Here is a 25855-nt window from a genome sequence, read left to right on the forward strand (position 1 = left end):
CCCTTTGCTGATGAACTCTCAAAATTAAAGGAACACATATACAAGCCCAATCACTTCCAATTAATTTCATTAACAGTTAAGGATGATGTATTGGTCTATTCTTTCATTGCTATAAAGAAACACCTGAGGCCTGGTGCAGTGGCTCACACCGGTAATCCCAGCACTTTGGGAGGCCGAGGTGGGCAGATCACAAGGTCAGGAGTTCGAGACCAGCCTGATCAACGTGGTGAAACCCCAACTCTATTAAAAATACAAAAATTAGCTGGGTGTGGTGGCGCACACCTGTAATCCCAGCTATTCAGGAGGCTGACGCAGGAGAATTGCTTGAACCCAGGAGGCGGAGGTTGCAGTGAGCCGAGATTGCACCACTGCACTCCAGCCTGGGCAACAGAGCGAGACTCCATCTCAAAAAAAAAAAAAAAAGTATCTGAGACTGGGTAATTTATAAAGAAAAGAGGTTTAATTGGCTCATGGTTCTGCAGGCTGTATAGGAAGCGTGACAGTGGCTTCGGGAAGGCCTCAGGAAACCGAATCATGGCAGAAGGCAAAGGGGAAGCAAACACATCTTACATGGCCAGAGCAGGAGCCAGGGGCAGGGGGAGGAGTTACACATTCTTAAACGAGCAGATCTTGTGAAACTCTATCATAAGAACAGCACCAAGAGCATGATGGTAAACCATTCATGAGAAACTGCTCCCATGATCCAATCACCCCCACACCAGGCTTACCTCCAGCAATGGCGATTACAATTTAACATGAGATTTGGGCGGGGACACAGATCCAAACCATATCAGGTGGATTATACATTCTGTCCTACAAATTTAGCAATCTTGTCTTTCGGCAATAAACATAACTGGAAAACTGGGTTACCTCTGCTTGAATAATCAATCTAGCTACATTAACCTTAATGGAATCACATCAAGAATCAAGAGTCGAGAATCTTTATACTTCAAAATTTATTTTCTATCAATAAGTCCTCACCCTCTTATTTAAATATCCTCATATTCTAAAGGAGATTGTGTAATTTAAGTGATAGATTGTAAAACTTCAGTCATGTGTACTCAGGCTGGGCATTTATTTATATTCCATAGTTTATCACTGATTTACCACGGCTAGGAAAGGACTACAGATACAGTGGATACTCATTAAAACACCTGTTGATTTCTACAGCATCATAGTTGCACATTCCTGGTGATACCTAATATTACCATCTAAATAACAGAAAACTATTCATCCCAAGACACCAGATTGAGAGGACTAAAAATCCCGGCCTCAAGTGATCCTCCCACCCTGACCTCCCAAAGTGTTGAGTTTACAGGGGTGAGCCTTCTTTTCTTTCTTCTAAGCTACAGGTTTGATCAAACACTCGGTTCCCCTTTTGCTCCAGATAGTTTGTATTTTGAGTAAATATTTCATATGCCTTTATTCTTGGCCCTAGATTTTACCACTTTACATTGATGGGATTTGAGTAAGTCTGCTGACAGCTTTGACAGTTCGTCATGTACTTACCTTCATAAAACTCGTAAGTGTGACACTTCCAAGGAAGTATAAACTAAGACACACTACAAGTTCAAAATATGTTGTGTCTGACAGAATTCAAGGAGAAAGAAATGTAAACTACTAAAATTTTTGCAGACAGATAGATTGGCTTAAATGCTTAAATATTATCTGTCCTATAGCTTAAATCTTGTCACGTAACATATTTAAACATGTCTTTAATGACCCACCTTATAAAAGGATCCTATGAGAGAGAGAGAGAGGAAGGAAGGCAGACAGGCAAAAAAACGACATTTTCACTTCATAAAAATTTAAATATCTGTACATGCAATATAAAAAAAGCAGTTAAATAATTCTTATTAGTGAATGGAAATAAAATTTTGAAACTAAACTTATAGAAAGAATATTTTTAGTTAAAAAAAAAAAAAAAAAAAAAACAAGCCAGGGGTGGTAGCTCCATGTCTATAATCCCAGCACTTTGGGAAACTGAAGTGGGAGGATTGTTTGAGCCCAAGAGTTTCAGACCAGCCTGGGCAACATAGCAAGCCTCCATCTTCACAAAAAAAGTTTGAGTTATTTATTAAATTAAAAAAAGGAAAAAATACATTTAAAATATAGTTATAAATGCTCACATTAAAAAACAAGAAAGGACTGGGCACAGTGGCTCACACCTGTAATCCCAACACTTTGAGGAGCCAAGGCAAGTGGATCACTTAAGCTCAGAAGTTTGAGACAAGCCTGGGCAACATGACAAAACCCCATCTCTACAAAAAAATACAAAAATTAGCTGGGCATGGTGGTGCATGCCTATAGACCCAGCTACTTGGGAGGCTGCATCACTTGAGCCTGAAGGTAGACGTTGCAGTGAGACGAGATGATGCCACTGCACTCCTGCCTGGGCAACAGAGTAAGACTCCATCTCAAAAGAAAAAAGAAAGATATATCTCAGATCAATAACCTAACTTTATGACTTAAGGAACTAGAAAAAGAAGACCAAACCAAAACCAAAGCTAGCAGGTGGAAAGAAAGAAAGATTACAGCAAATGTAAAAGAAACAGAAAATAGAAAAACAACAGAGAAAAGTCAATGAAACCAAAAATTCGTTCTTTGAAATACCAACAAAATGACAAACCTTTAGCTCTACAGAATTTTTTTTAAAGAGAAGACTCAAATTACTAAAATCAGAAGTGAAAATGGGGACATTATTACCAATTCCAGAGAAATAAGATTATAAGAGAGTACTACGAGCAAGTATATGCCAACAAACTGGACAAGCTAGGTGAAATGCAAAATTCCTAGAAACACAACTTATCAAGACTTTAGTCTTTTCTCATAAAGAAAGAGAAAATCTGAATAGACTTATAACTAGTAAAAAGATTGAATCTGTCATCAAAAATCTCCAAAACAGGCCAGGCATAGTGGCTCATGCCTGTAATCCCAGCACTTTGAGAGCCCAAGGCAGGCAGGCTGCTTTCAGCTCAGAAGTTCCAGACCAGTCTGGGCAACACGGCGAAACCCGGTCTCTACAGAAGATACAAAAATTAGCCGGGCATTGGTGGCTCGCACCTGTAGTCACAGCTACACGGGAGGCTGAGGCACAAAAATCACTTGAGCCCAAAAAGCAGAGGTTGCAGTGAACGGAGATTATGCCACTGGACTCCAGCCCAGGTGACAGAGTGAGATCCTGTCTCAAAAAAAAAAAAAAAAATTAAGTCCTAGACCTAATGGCTTCACTGGCAAATTCTACCAAGCATTTAAAGATGAACTCACACCAATCCTTCTCAGACTTTTCCAAAAAAGTGAAGAGGAGGAAAACTTCCAAACTCATTTTATGATGCCAACATTACCCTGATACCAAAGCCAGACACTACTGGAAAAGAAAACTATGGAACAATATCCCTTATGAACACTGATGCAAAAATTCTCAACAAAAGACCAGCAAACTGAATTCTACAGCATAGTAAAAGGATTATACACCATGACCTAGTAGAATTTATTCCTGGAATGCAAGGATAATTCAACATATGAAGAAAAAACAATGTACTATACCACATAAACAGAATGAAGGGAAAAAAATCCATGATCATCTCCATTGAGGCAGAAAAATCATATTTGAAAAAATTCTTTTTTTCATGATAAAAACACCGAACAAAAAGGAATAAAAGGAAACTACTTCAACATAATAAAAGCCATATACCAAAAAACCACAGTGGACATCATACTCTACCGAAAGCTTTCCCCATAAGATTAGAAACAAGGCAAGGATGCCGCTTTCAACACTTCTATCCAACACAGCACTGGAGGTCCTAGTCAGAGTCACTAGGCAAGAAAAAGAAAAAAAAAAAAAAAAAGGGAATCAAATTGAAAAGGAAGAAGTAAAAGTATTTCTGTTTACAGACAATATGACCTTGTTTTGTATGCAGAAAACTCTAAAGGTTCCACAAAGGAACCTGTTAGAATAAATGAATTCCTCAAAATAGCAGGATACAGTCAACATACAAAAATTAGTTGCATTTCTATACACACTAAGAATGTACAATCTGAAAAGGAAATTAAGAAAACAAGGCCATTTATAATAGCATCAAAATAGTCAAAACACTTAACCAACAAGTTGAAAGGCTTGTACAATAGAAACTATAAGGCATTCCTGGAAAAAAAAAAAAAAGTACAAAAGAAATAAACAAATGGAAACATATCCCATGTTAATGAATTGGAAGACTTAATATTGTTAAGATGTCAATTACCCAAAGCCTTCTACAGATTTAATGCAATTCTTGTCAAAATCACAATGATGTTGTTTGTAGAAATAGAAAAACCTGGCTGGGCACAGTGGCTCACGCCTGTAATCTCAGCACCTTGGGAGGCTGAGGTGGGAGGATCACTTAAGGTCAGGCGTTCAAGACCAGCCTGGCCAACACGGTGAAACCCCATCTTTACTAAAAATACAAAAATTAGCTGGGTGTGGTGGCAGGCATCTACAATCCCAGCTTCTCGGGAAGCTGAGGCAAGAGAATTGCTTGAACCTGGGAGGCGGATGTTGAAGTGAACCAAGGTTGCGCCACTGCACTCCAGCCTGGGTAACAGAGTGAGTGAGACTCCATCTCAAAAAAAAAGAGAAATAGAAAAACCTATCCTAAAATTCATATGAAATCTCAAGGGACAATGGATAGCCAAAACAATCCTGAAAAAGAAGAGCAAAACTGGAGGATTCACACTTTCTGATTTCAGAACTTACCACAAAGCCACAGTAATCAAACAGATTAATACTGTCATAAAGACAGCCATATAGACCTCCAGAATAGAACACAGTCCAGAATTAACCCTCATATATATATTCAAAGGATTTTTATCAAGAGTGTCACTACAATGCAATGGGGAAAAGACAGTCCTTTCAACAAATGGTGCTTGTAAAACTGGATATCCACATGCAAAAGAATGAAGACCCTTACCTAATATCACATACAAAAATTAACTCAAAAGAGACCCATGACTGAAATGTCAAGATCTGAAACTATAAAACTCTTAGAAGAGGCCAGGCGCGGTGGCTCACGCTTGTAATGCCAGCACTTTGGGAGGCTGAGGCGGGCGGATAATGAGGTCAGGAGATTGAGACCACGGTGAAACCCCGTCTCTACCAAAAATACAAAAAATTAGCCGGGCGTGGTGGCGGGCGCCTGTAGTCCCAGCTACTCGGAGAGGCTGAGGCAGGAGAATGGCGTGAACCCTGGAGGCGGAGCTTGCAGTGAGCCGAGATCGCGCCACTGCACTCCAGCCTGGGTGACAGAGCAAGACTCCGTCTCAAAAAAAAAAAAAAAAAAAAAAACAAAAACCCTTAGAAGAAAGCATAGGTTAAAAGCTTTATGACACTGAATTTGTTAATGATTTCTTGGATATGATACCAAAAGCACAGGCAACAAAAGACAATAGACAAACTGCACTTCATAAAACTGAAAAATTTTGTGTATCAAAAGACACAGAGTAAAAAATCCATCCACAGAATGGGAGAAAATATTTGCAAATCATCTGGTAAGGGATTAATATCCAGATTACACAGAGAACTCCTAAAACTCAACAACAAAGACACAAACAACATGATACAAGAATGGGCAAAGGATCTGAACAGACGTTTCTCCAAAGACGATATGCAAATGGCCAATCAGCACATGAAAAGAAGGTCAACATCACTAATCATTAGGGAAACACAAATCAAAACTACAAGATACTACCTGCTATGGTTTGAATGTTTGTGTCTCTCCAAAATTCATGTTGAAACTTGATCTCCATTGTCACAGTATGAAGAGGTGGGGCCTTTGGGGAAGTGATGAAGACATGAGGGCTCCGCCTTCATGAATGGATTAGTGCTCTTATAAAAGAGGTTGAAGAAAGGGTCCTAATGCTCCCTTTTTTGCCCTTCCACCTTCTGCCATTGAGGACACATCAACAAGGTGCCATCTTGAAAGCAGATAGCTGGTCCTCACCAGACACTAATCTGCTGGCATCTTTATCTTGGATTTCTCAGCTCCAGAACTGTGAGAAATAAATGTATATTATTTATAAATTATCTAGTCAGTGCTATTCTGCCATCAATGCAGGAACAGACTAAGAAGCCATCTCACACCCACTAGGTTGGCTACTAAAAAAAAACATTAACAAGTGTCAATGAGGACGTGGAGTCACTGGATCCCTTTGCACTGTTGGTGGGAATGTAAAATGGTACCACTGTTGTGGAAAGTACTATGGCAACACTTCAAAAAATTAAAACAGAATTACCATGTGATCTAGCTATTCCACTTCTGAGTATATACTCAAACCTCAAAGCTGAGTATCAAAGAAATATTTGTATACCCATGTTCACAGCCGCATTATTCACAACAGATAAAATGTGGAAGCAATTCAAGTGTCCACCAACAGAAAAATGGATAAGCACAACATGACATATGCACATAATAGAATATGCATACTTTTACGCAATATGAGCATACTTAATACCACTGAGCTGTATACTTAAAAAATGGTCAAGATGGTAAGTTTTATGTTATATGTATTTAAACACAATTTTTTAAATTGGAAGAAAAAATACATTAAAACAATTTTCACATCAAAAGGCACACATTTTATTTAGCTATTTCCTTGGTAATCTACAATATTTTTCCTCTAACTGGCATATTCCTAGTACAGGCCAATTTCAGATGAATAAATTTCTAGATCAAACCATGGAGAGACTTACAGATAATTAACAAAATAAAATAAATATGCAGCATTAAAACTCACACTGTAAGGCCAAGAGTGGTGGCTCATGCCTGTAATCCCAGCACTCTGGGAGGTCAAGGCAGGAAGATCTCTTGAAGGCAGGAGTTTGAGACTAGCCTGGACAACAAAGCAAGACCCTGTCTCTATTTAGTAATAAGGAAAAAAAAAAAACTCACAATGAATGTCAAAAACAAATTGTTTTTAAGCTGGATCTTGATAATGGTAAAGGATTATATCATCACTTACCACACAGACCTGCCAGCAAAATGCTTAAGAATCTACACTCGGCTAAAAACAAGAATTGGGGGCTGGGTGCAGTGGCTCATGCCTATAATCCCAGCACTTTGGGAAGCCAAGAAAGGAGGATTGCTTGAAGCCAGGAGTTCCAGTTCAAGACCAGCCTGGGTCACAGAGTGAGACCTTGTCTCAAAAAAAAAAAAGAATTGGCTTGTTATATGAGTAAATTGCAAAATAAATAAATAAATAAGAAGAATTGGCTTATACTATACTCTATTAGGTAGCATAATTTGTTGCTCAGATTATGAAATGTGAGCGGGGTGTGATGACTCACACCTGTAATCCCAGCACTTTCAGAGGCCGAGGTGGGCAGATCATGAGGTCAGGAGTTCGAGACCAGCCTGGCCAACATGGTGAAACCCCATCTCTACTATTTAAAAAAAAAAAGTTAAATAAAATAAAATAAAAATACAAAAATTAGCTGGGCATGGTGGCAGGTGCCTGTAGTCCCAGCTACTCAGGAGGCTGAGGCAGGAGAATCGCTTGAACCCGGGAGGCGGAGGTTGCAGTGAGCCGAGATGGCGCACTGCACTCCAGCCTGGGCGACAGAGCAAGACTCTACCTCAAAAAATAAAATAAAAAATAAGATTATGAAATGTGAAATCTGAAGCAGTAGTTAGTAATAAGGAGAGATTTTAAGCCCTTTTGAGCTACAAGAAGTCTTTGTAAAATCAATCTTGAAGATAACAAATTAAAACCATAACAACTGCCTTTGAAATAAGTAGTAATTTAAAAAATAAATAGTAGAGTATAAGTAGTGTTTTTTGTTTCCTCATAAAAAATTCCTTGAGCTCTTACTGGATGTCACGCACTGTACTAGAGACTTAGGAAACAGCGAGCGGTAAAACAAGCCCTGCTCTCATGGCGTCTAAGTGAAGGAAACACAATTCGTAAACAGATATGAAATATGTATACATGTAAGGTATTACAAGTGCTTTTAAGAAAAGCAGGATAAGAGGAGACAGAGTAACAGAAGATTCCATTTTAAACATTTAAGAAAAACTAAAATATTCATGGTTGAACAGTTAATGTGATTTTTGTTATATTCCACAGTTAAATTTAGACCTTAAGGCATTTAAACTTTGTTCCTTTTGTAAGTAGTTTTGGTTGAAAGTCTTTGCTTATTGGCCGGGCGCGGTGGCTCACGCTTGTAATCCCAGCACTGTGGGAGGCCGAGGCGGGCAGATCACGAGGTCAGGAGATCGCGACCACGGTGAAACCCCGTCTCTACTAAAAATACAAAAAAATTAGCCGGGCGTGGTGGCGGGCGCCTGTAGTCCCAGCTACTCGGAGAGGCTGAGGCAGGAGAATGGCGTGAACCCAGGAGGCAGAGCTTGCAGTGAGCCGAGATCGCGCCACTGCACTCCAGCCTGGGCAACAGAGTGAGACTCCGTCTCAAAAAAAAAAAAAAAAAAGAAAGTCTTTGCTTATTTAAAATTGTACTGCTATTGCAGTATTTTCTTTGGTTGAGGTACACCACGGTCTTAATTTCTTATGTCACGACATTCATCAGTTCATTAGAAAAGTATAGTCAACAGACAAAACTGCCTCACATTTATTTTAAAGTAAATATTGCTTAAGGCAATGAGAAGCCACAGACTGAAAGTATTTACCAAAAAAAAAATTATACGTATATTTCTGATAAAGAACTGTTACCCAAAATATACAAATAACTCTTAAAACTCAACAATAAGAAAACATACAGCCCAAATAAAAACTGAGCAAAAGGGGACCGGACACAATGGCTCATGACTATATCACAGCACTTTGAGAGGCTGAGGCGGGCATATCACTCGAGGTCAGGAGTTTGAGACCAGCCTGTCCAACACTGCGAAACCCTGTCTCTATGAAAAATACAAAAAATTAGGCAGGTGTGGTGGTGCACCTGCAATCCCAAGTACTCATGAGGCTAAGGCACGGAGAATCGCTTGAACCCAGGAGGCAGAGGCTGCAGTGAGCCAAGATCGCGCCACTGCACTCCAGCCTGGGCAACAGAGTGAGGCTGTCTCTCAAAACAAAAACAAACAAAAAACCCACTGGGCAAAAGACCTGAGCAGACACCTTACTAAAGAAAATACACAGACAAGCCAGGCGTAATGGTGCATGCCTGTAGTCCCGGCTACTCTGGAAGCTGAGGCAAGAAGATAACTTGAGCCCAGGAGTTTGAGGCTGCAATGAGCTATGACTGTATCACTGCACTGCAGCCTCGGCAACAAAATGAGACCCTGTCTCTTTAAAAAAAAAAAAAAAGAAAGAAAGAAAGAAAGAAAAAAAGGAGGAGAAACACAGATGGCAAATAAGTAGGTGAAAAGATACCCCACATAATATGTCATTAGAGAATTGCAGATTAAACAAGGAGAAACCACTGCATACCTATTAGAATGATCAAAATCTAGAACATGGACAACACCAAATGCTGGTGAGGATGTTCAGCAAAAGGAACTCTCATTCTTTGCTGATGGGAAAGAAAAATGGTACAGCCATTTTGGAAGATAGTTAAGCAGTTTCTTTAAAAAAGAAATACATACTTTTTATTTTCTAAAGAGACGGGATCTCACTATGTTGTGCAGGCTGGTCTCGAACTCCTGAGTTAATGTGATCCTCCCGCCTCAGCCCCACAAAGTGCTGGGATTATAGGTATGAGCGGCCATACCCAGCCTACGAAATACATTCTTGCCATACTATCCAGCAATCATTCTCCTTGGTATTCACCCAAATGAGCTGAAAACATATCCACACAAAAACCTGTACAGGGATGTTACACCAGCTTTGGAAGCAACCAAGATGTCTTTCACTAGGTGAATGGATAAGGTGTGTACATCCAGACAACGGAGTATCATTCAGCACTAAAAAGAAATGGAGAAACCTTAAATGCATATTACAGGTTGAGCAACCCTAAATCAAAAATAGAAAATACAAAATGCTACAAAATCTGAGGCTTTTTGAGCAACCACATGACACTCAAAGAAAATGATCACTAGAGTATTTCAGATTTTGAATTCATGGATTAGAGATGCCGAACCAGTATAATCCAAATATTCCAGAATCAAAAAAATCTGAAACCCAAAACACCTGTGGTCCCAAGCATTTCAGATAAAGGATACTTAACCGTACTAAGTGAAAGACGCCAATCTTTACAAGCTATACACTATATTATTTCAACAACCTGACATTCTAAAAAAAGACAAAACTATGGAGATAGTAAAAATATCAGTAGCTACTGGGAGTTGGGGTAAAGGGAGGGATGAATCAGTAAAGCCCAGAGAATTTTAAGGCAGTGAAACTATTCTGCATGATCCTTTAATGGTAACTACACGTCATTATACATTTATCTAAACATAAGAATGAACCTTAATGGAAACCATGGACTTTGGGTGATAACAATGTGTCAATGTAGGCTCAATGCTTGTAATAAATGTACCATTCTGGCACAGGATGTTGATGGTGGGGAAGGTTCTATGTGTCAGAGCAGAGAATTTAATAATGCTCTGTACTTTCTGCTCAATTTTGCTGTGAAACTAAAGCAGCTCTAAAAAAGTCTTTTTTTTTTTTTTTTTTTTGAGATGGAGTCTCGCTCTGTTGCCAGGCTGGAGTGAGTGGTGCAGTGGCTCACTGCAACCTCTGCCTCCCGGGTTCAAGAGATTCTCCTGCCTCAGCCTCCCGAGTAACCGGGATTACAGGCGTGCACCACCATGCCCAGCTAATTTTTGTATTTTTAGTAGAGACGGGATTTCACCATGTTGGCCAGGCCGGCCTCGATCTCTTCACCTCGTGATCTGCTGGCCTTGGCCTCCCAAAGTGCGGGGATTACAGTCCTGAGCCACCATGCCCAGCCAAGTCCATTTTTTAAAAAAAGTAAATATTGTCTTCAGCCAAAAAAGGTAAGTTCTTTTTATTAAAGAGATACCAGATAAACCACTTACTAACATTTGTATCATTTATTTTTAAATATTTTCAGATATATGACTTTATTGCATACCATTGATTTGATAAATTTTTGTATGTGCAAAAGATAAAAACTTTATTTAGAAAAAATAAAATATATATGCAAAATGACAAATGTATTTTTATGAGTCAGTAAATTTTTTAACATTTCAAGTCATAGAAGGTGAAATTTTAGGATGGAAAAAAAATGCTAAAAAGGTGAATACAACCCACAGATTGGGAGATGTGATTTTTATTAACAAAGGATTAGACTATCTACAAATTCTACAAATCAAAAAGAAATGGACAAACAGGCCAACAGAAAAATAAGAAGAAAATATAAATAGGCAACTTATAGAAGAGGAAATATGAATGAACAATTAACATGAAAAGATGCTCAATGTCAAATGGGCGTGGTGGCTCATGCCTGTAATCCCAGCACTTTGGGAGACCGAGGCAGGCGGATCATGAGGTCAGGAGTTCGAGACCACCCTGGCTAACACTGTGACACCCTGTCTCTACTAAAAATACAAAAAGTTAGCCGGGCATGGTGGCATACGCCTGTAGTCCCAGCTACTTGGGAGGCTGAGGCAGGAGAATCGCTTGAACCCAGGAGGCAGAGGCTGCAGTGAGACAAGATTGCGCCATTGCACTCTCGCCTGGTGACAGAGCAAGACATTGTCAAAAAAAAAAAAAAAAAAATCCTCAACATCACCAGCGGTTAAGAAACACAAATTTAAAATCATGAAATACCATTTCACATCCATCAGATTAGCAAGAGTTTTAAAATCTGGGCATACAAAACATAGCAGAGGATATGAAACATACACCATCTCCTACATAGCTTGTAGGAGTGTATACTGATATAACGCCTTTAGAAAGCATTTGGCACATACCCTTCAACTTGGTAGTTCCACTCCCTAGCTCTCACATGTGCACAAACATACATGGAAATGTCATAGTAACACTACGAACACAGTGTTCATTTTTCACAAAGAAAAATAGGAAATAAATATCTGGTAGAGAATGGATAACTGCAATGAAGTATTTTCTTATAATGAATTTCCAAGCAGCACAAAAACTGTGAAAATAAACTAAAGGAATGTGTCAATTTGGTTGAATCTCACAACACTAGAAGAACATGTCCAACAAAAGAGCAGCTCTTTCAACTTAAGTTTAATATGTATCTATCTTAAAATGTAAAAGAAATTATCCTCACTTGTAAAACCAATTTGCCTTCAAGACCATAAATATCAAGATCTCGTCTTTTTTTTTTTTTTTTTTAAGAGACAGGATCTCTGTCACCCATGCTGAAGTACAGTGACACAATAATGACTCACTGCAGCCTCAACTCCTGTGCTCAAGCAATCCTGCCTCAGCCGCCTGAGTCGCTGGGACTACAGCTGGGCATCACAATGCCTGGCTAATTTTTTTTTTTTTTAAACTTTTTGCAGTGACTGGGTCTCCCATTATTGCCCTAGCTGGTTGTGAACTCCTGGCCTCGAGCAATCCTCCCGCCTTAGCCTCCCAAAGTGTTGACATCACAGGCGTGAGCCACCACATCTGGCCTCAAATCTTTATCTCCAACCTAGATCTCTCTCAGAGCTTTCAGACTGCCTAACGAACATCTTTACCTGAATGTACCATGCATAACTCAAAAACGGGCATCAAATTCTCCAAAAATCTGTTGTTCTGTGAGCAGCAACACCATTCACAGTTGCTGAAGACATAAATCTAGATATCATCCTGAATTCTTTCTTCCTCATGCCCCATATCCAAGCAATCACAATGTCCTATTATCATTCTACCTCCTAAATACCTTGATGCTATCTCACTCTTATCTCCGCTAACTACCAAAAGCAGACCATCATTTCTTCTCACCTGGATTATAGCAACCACCTTCTAAAGGACTCTCTTGCCCCAATGAAGTTAATTACATCGACACACTGCAAGTATCACGTTCTTTAACAAGCATAAATATGATCAAGAAACTGTCAACAGCTGGGTACAGTGGCTCACACCTGTAATCCTAGCACTTTGGGAGGCCAAGGTAGGAGGATTGCTTGAGCCCAGGAGTTCAAGGCCAGCCTGGGCAACATACAGAAACTCCATCTCTACAGAAAATTTTAAAAATTAGCCAGGCATGGTGGTATGTACCTGTAGTCCCAGCTATTGAGGAGGCTGAGGTGGGAGGATCGCTTGAGCCTTGGAGTTCAAGGTTGCAGTGAGCCACAATCGCACCCCAGCCTGGGTGACAGAGTGAGATCCTGTCTCAAAAAAAAAAAAGATAGTATCACCTACTACTTAGTATTTTTCTATGGCACTCCACTATCCTCAGGTTACAGTCCTTAATGTGACTCAAAAGGCCCACGATTTGACCCTTATTTAAAATGCCTCCATTCTCCACATTCTATACTCTTTTCTTACATTTGGGCCTTTGAACTTACAGTTTTCTCTGCCAGAAGCCCTCTTCTCTTCTTAAATTGTACTTCACCTTGGTAATTCCAAATTTGTCTTTCACTTGTCAATTTAAATATTCCTTACCTTAAGAAGCTTTCCTTTCCTATGCAGGACAGAAGTCTTTCTCATCCTCCCCCACAGTTCCCAGGATTCACTTAAATTCTATCACTTACACTGTAATTTAAGTGCCCATCTGCTTTTCAATAATCCCAATATGACAAGCTACATGAGGGCAGAGACGGGAGTCTTGCTCACCATTAAAGCTGCAAAACCTAGCTCAAAGGATTAAAAGGTAGAATTTCCTTCAAAAAGGGAGAACCTGCTGCTTTGTTGTTCTTGCCACGACAGGGGTGCAGTGGTACCATCACAGCTCACTGCAGCCTCAAACTCCAAGGCTCAAGTAATTCTCCAATCTTATGCTTCAGCCTCTCAGGTAGCTGGGACTACAGACACATGCCTCCACACCCAGCTAACTTTTTAATTTTTGTAGAAACAGGTCTGGCTATGTTGCCCAGTCTGGTCTCAAACACCTGGCCTCAAGCAATCCTCCCACCACGGCATCCCCAAGTGCTGGGATTACAGGCATGAGCCACCGCACCCAGGCCAAGTAACTGCTCTATCAATTTGCCATTAACTTGTTTCAGGTCCTTGCTCAGTCTGCCTTAAAACGCAACTTCAAGATTGTTTATAATAGTTGCTTAACTATTAAACAGATAAACAATAAGTCCAGATAAAAACACTGTCCTACACAAGTGTTTTGTAGTGAGTACCACCCCCTAAATATTATATATGGGGCTATTCAAAAATATTGAGACACTATATAATAACATGGAGATGCTTGCAATAGACTGTATTGTTTTCTATTCTATTTCTCTTTGCTTCAATTTCCTTTTTTATGATATTAGCCCATTTTCTACTGAGGTAGTATCAGCATAAAAAAAATGTTTAGCTGCCTTATCGAGACAAAATTCAAATACCATACCCATTTGAAGTGTACAATTCAATAGTTTTTAATATACTCAGAGTTGTGCACCCATCACCCCAATCTAATTTTAGAACATTTCATCATCCCAAAAAGAAATCCCATACCCATTAGCAGTCACTTCCCATTACCTCTTTCCCTGCGCCCAGCCCTAGGCAACGATTAATTGACTTTCTGTCTGGGTAGATCAGCCTATACGCAACATTTCATTCAACTGGAATTGCAGGACATTTTTCCATGCTCTCCAAATATATAGGATTTGAAACTTCTTTCACATTTTTTCAAATATTTTCCTATCTTTCACTTACTGGGGGAGAAGTTTTTTCTTTAAGACCAGTTAAATGCAGTAGTGAGTAGAGGGGAAGGAGCAGAACAAGGACATCAATCTGTAACTGACTGAACAATCAACTGAGATCACTGACTACCTTCAGACCAGCCAGGGGGAGGGGTAATATTTTTATATAGTAAAATCTATTTCAAGGCATTTGTCTTTGGTGTCATGCTTAGAAAGACTGTCCCAAGCTAGCATACATTTTCATGTATATTTTCCAATACTACATTCACAGCTTCAATTTTAACATCTAAAGCATTATTACTCCATCTAAAATTTATTCTAGGGAAATGTATCCTACTCAAACAGCCAGTTGTCTCTCATTATTATCTAGTAACTATCCTTTTCCCCTTGATTTTAAATAACACCTTCACCATTCTCTAAAGTCTTACATACATTGGGGTCTGTCTTTGGATTTTTAAAACTTCTGTTCATCTGTCTGTTCTAGGTTGAATCTATACTTCAACAATACATTTTAAAGTTTGATATGGGACATTGTCCTCATCGCTCTTATTTTTCAAGATCTTGGCTAGTCTCACATGTTTTTTCTTTTACATAAATTTTAAAATGCTGATTGACATTGCATTTATATTTATACATTAGGAAGAATTTATACTTTTGCAATGTTGAGTCTTCATGTAACAGATACAATTCCTGACTCATATTTCCCCCTTTCTGTCAAGTTTTATAGTTGTTTTATAAATTATGAAGTCCTATACATTTTATGTTAATTTCATTTCTATTCATAGTTTTTGTTATTAATATAAATGGAATTTCACCTCTACTTATTTCCTATCTGCTTACTAGTATACAGTAAAGTTCCTAACTTCATTTAATGTATACACACGCTTGGAGGTCTTTTGGAATTATTTTATTCATTTTCATTGTATCTTTTTTTGTTGTTTTGTTTTTTTTGAGACGGAGTCTCACTCTGTCTCCCAGGCTGGAGTGCACTGGTGCGATCTCGGCTCACTGCAAGCTCCGCCTCCCGGGTTCATGCCATTCTCCTGCCTCAGCCTCCCAAGTAGCTGGGACTACAGGCGCGTGCCACCACGCCCAACTAATTTTTTGTATTTTTAGTAGAGATGGGGTTTCACCATGCTAGCCAGGATGGTCTCGATCTCCTGACCTCATGATCCACCCGCCTCGGCCTCCCAAAGTGCTGGGATTACAGACGTGAGCCACTGCGTCTGGCCAATTTTCATTATATCTACCTTATAATCAGACCTAAATATTCTAAGCTGAAAAAGGCATACAGTGATAAGATCAGAAAATATACCCACTTGTTACCATACTCAACAAGCTAAATCTCCCAAAGAAGACAAGAGATACTTCCAAATAAACAGCAGAATGAATTACACAGCCATGAGCATGAGTAAAGAGGATCACGAATGGAAGTAAAAGAATAACCCTGTTCCACTCAGAGTCCATCGGCCATAAAAAAGTGACTGACAGCCGGGCACAGTGACTCACACCTGTAATCCCAGCACTTTGGGAGGCCACGGCGGGTGGACAGCTTGAGGACAGGAGTTCAAGACTACTCTGGACAACATAGTGAAACCCCATCTCTACTAAAAATACAAAAATTAGCCAGGTGTCCAAGACTCTCTTTCCAAAAAAAAAAAAAAAGCGACTTACTACTCAACACTTTGAAATACTGAATTTGTCTAACAAACTGACATATATTTATTTTCCTGGGGGAAAAAACTGACATGCCACAAAAACATATCCTTGTTTAAGAGGAATCTCACTAAATCTGGAACAAATTATGATAGAAAGATGATGAAAATTTATTCAGTGGTGAACTATTTGGAATGATTTTTGTGTTGATTTTTGGGTGAGGGGGATAGCTGTGTTGCTTTTCCTTCTTTTGGGCATTTGGATACCCTTTCAGAGACTCATGATCAAAATTAATGACTTGACTATGCTAATCATAATAAATCTCGTTTTTTGGTTTTTTGAGACAGGGTCTCTCTCTGCTGCCCAGTCCAGTGTAGTGGCATGATCACAGCTCACTGAAACTTCAAATTCCTGGGCTCAAACTGAAGAATCACTTTTTTACTTCTTTGCTTCCTTCTTTTCCTTCTTCTTTACAGAGTCTTGCTCTATCACCCAGGCTGGAATGCAGTGATGCAATCATAACTCACTGAAGCACAAACTCCTAGGCTCAAGGGATCCTCATACCTCAGCCCCCCAAGTAGCTGAGAGTACAGGAGAGTACCATCATGCTCAGCTAATTCTTTTTTTTTTGAGATAGAGTCTCACTCTGTTGCCCAGGCGGTAGTGCAGTGGCACAATATTGGCTCACTGAAACCTCTGCCTCCTGGGTTCAAGCAATTCTCCTGCCTCAGCCTCCCTAGTAGCTGGGATTACAGGCGCCCGCAACCACACCCAGCTAATTTTTATATTTTCAGTAGAGACAAGGTTTCACCATGTTGGCCAGGCTGGTCTTGAACTCCTGACCTCAGGTTATCCATCCACCTCGGCCTCCCAAAGTGCTGGGATTGCAGGCGTGAGCCACCACGCCTGGCCTAATTCCTTATTTTTGGTGTTTTCTTCTTTTGTATTTATCTAATTCCTTTCAAGTACTTTAGTGGAATTGATTTGTTTTCTCTATTTTTAAAATAAAGGGTTAAAATGGGTTATTATTTCTCTGATGTCTCACAGCTCAGATTTTAGGATTCTCAAAACTTTGAGGCCATAGTGACTTACATCTGTGAGGCCAAGGTGGGAGGACTGTTTGAGGCCAGGAGTTCAAGACCAGCCTGGGCAACACACTGAGACCTCATCTCTACAAAAAAATAAGCAAAATCAGCCAGGCGTGGTGGCACATGCCTATAGTCCCAGCTACTCAGGAGGCTGAGGTGGGAGTATTGCTTGAGCCTGAGAGGGCAAGGCTACAGTGAGGCATGATCATGCCACTGCACTACAGCCTAGGTGACAGAGTGAGACCTTGTCTCAAAAAACAATAAACAAGAAACAAAACTTTGAGAGAAGTAGGGTAATTTTTTTTTCTTTCCTTCTTGTTTTTTCAATAGAGATGGGATCTTGCTTTGTAGCCCAGGTCGGTCTTAAACTCCTGGCTTCAAGCGATCCTCCTACCTCATCCCCCAACATGTTGGTATGAGACACCACACCCAGCCAATGATATTATTTGGATTTTTATAGATAATAAATAAGTCAGATATAAAGCACATACGCCAATATGACAGCAAATTAATGACAGTAAGGATTAGAACACAGAATATATTCTATTGTCCAGGTGCTAGAAATGTTGAGATTTGCTTTCTACTAAGGAATGTCACACACACTCCCGACTTCATCCCCAATAATTAGTTTATTATTGCTGGAATGGGAAATGCAGGAATGAGAATTACATTAATTAAGTCTGGCCAGGATAAATGGCTCGTGCCTGTAATCCCAGCTCTTTGGGAGGCCGAGGTGGGCAAATCACTTGAGCCCAGGAGTTTGAAACCAGCCTAAATAACATGGTGAAACCCAGACTCTACCAAACGTACAAAAAAATTGGCCAGATGTCTAACATGTAAGTCTTTAATCCATCTTGAATTAATTTTTGTATAAGGTGTAAGGAAGGGATCCAGTTTCAGCTTTCTACATATGGCTAGCCAGTTTTCCCAGCACCATTTATTAAATAGGGAATCCTTTCCCCATTTCTTGTTTTTGTCAGGTTTGTCAAAGATCAGATAGTTGTAGATATGCGGCATCATTTCTGAGGGCTCTGTTCTGTTCCATTGATCTATGTCTCTGTTGTGGTACCAGTACCATGCTGTTTTGGTTACTGTAGCCTTGTAGTATAGTTTGAAGTCAGGTAGCCTGATGCCTCCAGCTTTGTTCTTTTAGCTTAGGATTCACTTGGCGATGCGGGCTCTTTTTTGGTTCCATATCATAGGTGGGAATTGAACAATGAGAACTCATGGACACAGGAAGGGGAACATCACACTCCGGGGACTGTTGTGGGGTTGGGGGAGGGGGGAGGGACAGCATTAGGAGATATACCTAATGCTAAATGACGAGTTAATGGGTGCAGGAAATCAACATGGCACACGGATACATATGTAACAAACCTGCACATTGTGCACATGTACCCTAAAACCTAAAGTATAATAACAATTAAAAAAAAAAAATTGGCCAGATGTGGTGGTGCCCAGCTACTCAGGAGGCTCAGGCAAGAGGATCACTTGAGCTCAGGAGGTGAAGGTTGTAGTGAGCTGAGATCATGCCACCACACTCCAGCACGGGCAACACAGTGAGAACCCATCTCAAAAACAAAAACAAAAACTTTTATTAAGTCTCATTTATTAAGATATTTTACAGTCTTTGCTTTACATCATGCAACAGGGAATTATCAAAGTAATATATTGATCAGAAACCACCACAGTACACCGGGCGAAATGGCTCATGCCTAAAATCCCAGCACTTTGGGAGGCCAAGGCAGATGGATCACCTGAGGTCAGGAGTTCGAGACTAGCCTGGCCAACGTGGTGAAACCTCACCTCTACTAAAATACAAAAATAAAAATTAGCCAGGCATGGTGGTGTGTGCCTGTAATTCCAGTTACTAGGGAGGGTGAGGTGCAAGAATTGCTTCAACACAGGAGGCAGAAGTTGCAGTAAGCCAAGACTGCACCATTGCACGGCAGCCTGGGTGACCGAGTGAGACTGTCTCAGGTTTAAAAAAAAAAGGCATTTGACAAAATTAGTCATTCTTTATTTAAAATTCTATTTTAAAAATAAAAAGAGACAGCCAGGCACAGTTGTTCATGCCTATAATCCTAGCACTTTGGGAGGCTTAGGCAGGAGGATTAGTACTTGAGTCCAGGAGTTCGAGATCAGCCTGGGCAACATAACAAGACCCATCTCTACAAAAAAAATTGTTTTTAATTAGTCAGGCACGGTGGCACACGCCAATAGACCTAGTTACTCAGGAAGCTGATGTGGGAGGATCACTTGAGCTCAAGAGTTCAAGGCTACAGTGAGCTATGATCTCACCACTCCACTCCAGCCTAGATGACAATGCAAGACCCTGTCTCTAAAATAAAATAATTTTTAAAATAACTATTTCTTTATGATAATGCACACTCAGAAAAGAAAGATAGTATATGTAGTTGAACTAGACCTCCCTCATTTTCTTCTTTTAATGGAGCAAAATTTGGGAACATCTTTTAGAATTTTAAGTATATATCCTCTTTGAACCAAATTATTATGACCCTTTTAGGTATTTACGCTACAGATACATCAAAGCAAATACAACAGGAGTATAGAGGGAAGTTTATAGAAAAAAGGAAATAAACTAAAAATGAAAACCCCATCAAGGGACTGGTTAATCAAATTACAGAACAGCCATTCAATAATTAGTGTGCAGCCATTTAAAAGAATAAGGCAGATCTATATATATTAATAACAAAGAAAAATGAATATTGTATTGGTAAGTGGAAAAAAAAGCCAAGTGCAGAAGACTAAATATAACCTGATCCCATTCATGACAGAAAAATATGTTAGCATATTTACATCCCAAATCAAATGCTAAGTTAATACTACTTAGAATTTATTTTAAATGTTTGTATTTTATTGTTCCAACTAACAAATTGTTTTTTAAAACTTTTACAAGAAAAAATAAAGCTTCACAATTTTTTTTAAAGACAAGAAAAAAAGCAGGGGCTTGCCAACTGAAGCTACAATACATAGGAATGTTTGAAGTGGTCACTATGGCAATGTTTAGGTGACATGAAAGACAATTTTATTAGAGAGTAGAAGACACACCGGAGGGAGTAAATTAGAAGGCTTTAGCAAAGTTTAAAGGAAATGTAAAGATACTGAGAAATTTTGTGTATAAAAGTAAAAATGATGAAATGAGTATCACAGGGAGACTATCGTTAATACAGTGTAACAGTAGGGAGCAGTGGGTTGGACAGATTATCTCAAAACAAGCTATGATGACGCTGTCTATAGAGGGTTTGTTACTGACATCAGTTTGGGGTGTCATACAATAATTTTGTTTGATTTTTTTTTTGAGACAGAGTCTCGGTTTATTAACCAGGCTGGAGCACAGTTGTTCAGTCTGGGCTCACTGCAACCTCTGCATTCTGGGCTCAAGCAATCCTTCTGCCTCAGTCTCCTGAGTAGCTCGGACTACAGGTGCGTGCCACCACAGCCAGCTAATTTTTGTATTTTGTGTTGAGATGGGGTTTTGCCACGTTGCCCAGGCCGCTCTTGAACTCATGGACTCAAGTGATAGGCCCACCTCGACCTCCCAAAGTGCTAGGATTACAGGCTTGAGCCACGGGGCAGGCCTATTTTTGTTACTAATTGTTACTAATCATTTGTTACTGAAATACAAATGTTAACATATCACCTGCCTGCTAGAAACATTTTAATGGCTATCCACTGCAATTTTTTTTTTTGATTTTTTGTTTTGTTTTGTTTTTGAGATGGAGTCTCGCTCTTTCGCCCAGGCCAGACTGCAGTGGTGCTATCTCGGCTCACTGCCAGCTCCGCCTCCTGGGTTCATGCCATTCTCCTGCCTCAGCCTCCCAAGTAGCTGGGACTTACAGGCGCCCGCCACCGCACCTGGCTCATTTTTTGTATTTTTAGTAGAGACGGGGTTTCACCGTGTTAGCCAAGATGGTCTCGATCTCCTGACCTCGTGATCCACCCGCCTCGGCCTCCCAAAGTGCTGGAATTACAGGAGTGAGCCACCGCGCCCGGCCTGCAATTTTTTTTGTTTTTGAGACAGAGTCTTGCTCTGTCTGGGCTGGAGTGCAGTGGTGCCATCTCAGCTCACTGCAACCTCCAGCTCCCAGGTTCAAGTGATTCTCCTGCCTCAGCCTCCCAAGTAGAAGGGATTACGGGCACAAGCCACCATGCCCAGCTAATTTTTTGAATTTTTAGTAGAGACAGGGTTTCAAAATATTGGCCAGGCTGGTCTCCAACTCCTAACCAGAAGTGATCCACCCGCCTCAGCCTTCCAAAGTGCTGGGATTACAGGTGTGAGCCACTGCACCCAGCCCTATTACAATTTTGAATGATTTACTTGTTCTATAGTGATAGAATAAGGAATAGGATTATAAACAGCCAATGGAAAACTACGCCTTGCCTTTTTAACCATTAGGTTAAAGAGAAGAAAGGACTAAAAATCATTGTACTTTATTATTATCTGTTTATATATAATGAATTATATGTAATTCAGTCTGATAATTCTGAGACGTTTAGAACAGTGGTCCTTAAAGGTTCACATCAGAATCACCTAGACAGCATTTTGAAAGTATCTATGCCTGAGTCCTATTCACCTCTAGAAGTTCTCATTCAGTAGGTCTGGGGCAGATTCCAAATAAAGGCATTTTGGAAAAATCTCCTCAGGTGATTCTCATGTGCATCGCTTATTTGACTTCTCAAATGATGAAATAAACATTAAAATAAACCAAATGAAAACATTCATAATATAGAAGGCAAGGTCTTGACACGAAGTCATCTATTATCTCTCTTAGGATCAAACTCTACCTTCATAACAGTGTCTTACTTTTACTTCAATGATCACTACTAGCACCTGTCGCCAGGATACAGCTGCTGGGTTCAAACCAAAAGAGATGCCATTGTTTGTATTTGCTGGAATCATAGGAAAGCAGTACTAGTAACGCATTAGTGCTGTAGTCATAGGAAAGATTACATACTACTTACACAATAGCTGATTGATGAGCAAGAAATCTCCTCTACAATAGTTGCTGTACAATTGTGAGTGGTGGTTTGAATTAAACAGTTTTGTAATTTGTACAGAAGTTTTCTATTGTCATAGTTAGTTTTCTTCCATACCTAAAAGATTTGAGTTTTTAAATGAATACTGTAAAAGCAGGATTTTTGTTTTAATTTCCTTTCATACTTCACCTGGAAAGATTATTTCTAAATACCTTAAAATATGTTCTTTCCAAGAGATTCAGAAATATATAGTAAGTTATTCTTGCTATGAATTCTTTTCCTAACCAAATATTTAGAAATAAGTTCCTTTGTTATATACATCTTGACACTATCATATAAAGAACACTTCTGCTATTCCGTTATATCCAAAATGGAAGTTTTGGATACCAGACAACTTTCACATACAAGTTAACCTTCCAGTTCATTTTTTGTGTATCAAAAAAAATGAGGTATCAGAGGTTATGTTTTTTAACCTCTTATGAAATGAATCAGACACAAAAACAGAGAAGTGTATAATGTACTCCCTTGTACCCATTACCTAGTTTCAATTATCAGAACTTTGCCATTCCTGCTTCGTATAGTCCTGTCTCTTTTTTTAACTGATGTATTTTAAAGCAAATCCTAGATGCTGTATTATTTTATTGATCCTTAACAGATAAGATTTTTAACAGAGCCTCTTTATCATTATCACACATAATAACAAAAAATCCTTAATGTCTCACGCTCATTTCATGATTGACTCTCCCTTACTGTCTCTGAATGTATTTTCACACTCAGTTTTCTTCAAGGTTGTATCTTTTTGTTCCATATTGTGACATGCTAAAATATTTTGCCTGAAAAGTCCATTTTGTTTTCTTTTTTATTTAGAGATAGAGTCTTGCTCTGTTGCCCAGGCTGGAGTGCAGTGTGTGTTGATCATAGCTCTCTGCAGCCTCAGAAGTGATTCTCTTGCCTCAGCCTCCCCAGTAGCTACAGAACTACAGGAATGCACTACTACACCTGGCTAATTTTTTTTTTAAATTTTCTGTAGAGACAAAGTCTTGCCATGTTGCCCAGGCTAAAAGTCAATGTCGTATGTACTACACAAATCTGAACATGTCACATCTCTTTAAGAGCTTCTCACTATGTTTTCTATGATGAGCCCCCAAAATCCTTAACATGACACAAAATATCTTGCATGATTCGGCCCTTATTCAAATCCAAGGCCTCAGATATGACTGAGACTTCTCCTAGGCTCCACCATAATCCAAATTTTTCATTACTTTTTAAATCATTCCAACGATATGATGAATTAAACGAATCAGGAATGTACAGCTGGTTAAACGTAATGAAAAAGCAACCCACTCCATGAACCCTGATGGAATACTGATTCAAAGGAATAAAACTAGTAAAATTAGTCATAAAGGACATAACAGGCACAACTGGGAACATTTCAACATGGAATTACTTTTAGTGTTATAAATGTGGTTATGTAGGAGAATGTCCTTATTTTTAGGAGCTGCAGGTCAAACTTTCAAATGATTCAGAAAAAAAAAAGTACATGTGAGATGTATTTTATACACCTATGTATACATGCGTGTAAGATAAAAGAGATAGAGACACACATAAAGCAAATGTGCCAAAATAGTAACAACCGGTAACTCCAGATGAAGGTTAGACAGATGTTCATGTACAATCCTTTCTTGGATCTGTTCATTGTAGAAGTATTTCGGCCGGGTGTGGTGGCTCATGCCTGCAATCCCAGCACTTTGGGAGGCCGAGGCAGGTGCATCATCTAAGGTCAGGAGTTCGAGACCAGCCTGGCCAACATGGTGAAACCTCATCTCTACTAAAAACACCAAAATTAGCCGGGCATGGTGGCAGGCGCCTGTAATCCCAGCTACTTGGGAGGCTGAGGCACGAAAATCGCTTGAACCTGGGAGGTGGAGGTTGCAGTGAGCCGCAATCGCACCACTGCACTCCAGCCCAGACAACAAAGTAAGACTCCATCTCAAAAAAAAATAAAAAAGTAAATATTTTAAGTTTTGCAGGCCATACAGTCCCCATTCCAACTACTCAACTCTGCCGTTGTGGCAAAAAAAAGCAACCATAAACAATATGTAAATAAATAAGCATGGCTATATTCCAATAAAACTTTATTTACAGACACTGAAATTTTACATAATTTTCATGTGTCATGAAATTTTTTTTAAAACTTTAAAATGTAAAAACTTAGCTCACATGTAGAAATGATGATATAATTTGCAGGGACTATTGACAAAAAAAACAATCGAGCCTCTTGTTTGAAAGTTATTAAGAATTTCAAAATAGTAACAGCAGAGAATTAAACCAAGCACAGGGCCTTTCTCAGGGTGGGTCCCTGTATGACTACATAGCATGCATATCCACAAATCACGCAGGCCATAGTTTACCAACTCCTGGCTTAGATTCTACTGAAGATGGTTCAAGATTCAGAGCAGAAATGACTGAGTTCAAATCCCCCTCCTACCACTTAATAGTTGTGTTCTGTCCCCTAGTATAAATAGTATATATCTCAGAGTTGTGAATAAATGATTTAATATATGTAAAATACTTAGAATGGTCATATATGTGTGTATGTGTGTGTGTGTGTATATACATATATATATATATATATATATATATATTTTTTTTTTTTTTTTTTTTTTTTTTTTGAAACAGAGTCTCGTTCTGTCACCCAGGCTGGAGTGCACTGGTGTCTCAGCTCACTGCAACCTCCACCTCCCTGGTTCAAGCAATTCCCCTGCCTCAGCCTCCCGAGTAGCTGGGATTACAGGTGCCTGCCCACCATGTCCAGCTCATTTTTTTTGTATTTCAGTAGAGACAGGGTTTCACCATGCTGGCCAGTCTGGTCTCGAACTCCTGACCTCAGACAATCCGCCTGCCTTGGCCTCCCAAAGTGCTGGGATTACAGGCGTGAGCCACCGTGCCCAGCTAGTCCTGGTATATATTGAGCATTTTATACATGCTAGTTCTCATTATATTTTAATAACTAAACAGTATTGACCAAGCACCACCATGCCTCACACCTGTAATCCCAGCATTTAGGGAGGCCACAGTGGGTGAACAGCTTGAGCTCAAGAGTTCAAGACCAGCCTGTGCAACATGGTAAAACCTCACCTCTACCAACAAAAAAAAAAATACAAAAACAGTATTTTACATAGCCAACATACTACATTATTTTTCACTTTTCCTGTGTTCTGATAAACAACATAGGAAACAACATCCTTGTTCACATAACTTTGCATGCTTATCCTTTAATTCCTTAGAAGATATTCCTAGATGTAAAAATGCTAAATCAAAATATATGTATTTTTTAAATTCTGAAGTACTACTACTTTGTCCTTCAAAAAAGCTCAGGCCAAGCACGGTGGCTCACACCTGTAA

The 25855-nt window shown here is 39.5% G+C and overlaps 1 protein-coding gene across 5 annotated transcripts in view; it reads right to left on the reverse strand.

Moving 5' to 3' along the window:
* Positions 1-25855, reverse strand: part of ACAP2 (ArfGAP with coiled-coil, ankyrin repeat and PH domains 2) — a 175459-nt gene that overhangs the window by 129198 nt on the left and 20406 nt on the right. The window contains exon 2 of one of the 5 annotated variants that reach the window (XM_063622165.1): positions 5724-6024. The exons of the other annotated variants lie outside the window; for them this stretch is intronic. The gene's annotated coding sequence lies outside the window, so the exon portion shown is untranslated. The remainder of the gene's footprint in view (positions 1-5723; positions 6025-25855) is intronic. 5 annotated transcript variants of the gene reach the window in all.

This window comes from Symphalangus syndactylus, chromosome 17 (assembly GCF_028878055.3).
Source record: "Symphalangus syndactylus isolate Jambi chromosome 17, NHGRI_mSymSyn1-v2.1_pri, whole genome shotgun sequence".
Taxonomy (NCBI): Eukaryota; Metazoa; Chordata; class Mammalia; order Primates; family Hylobatidae; genus Symphalangus; species Symphalangus syndactylus.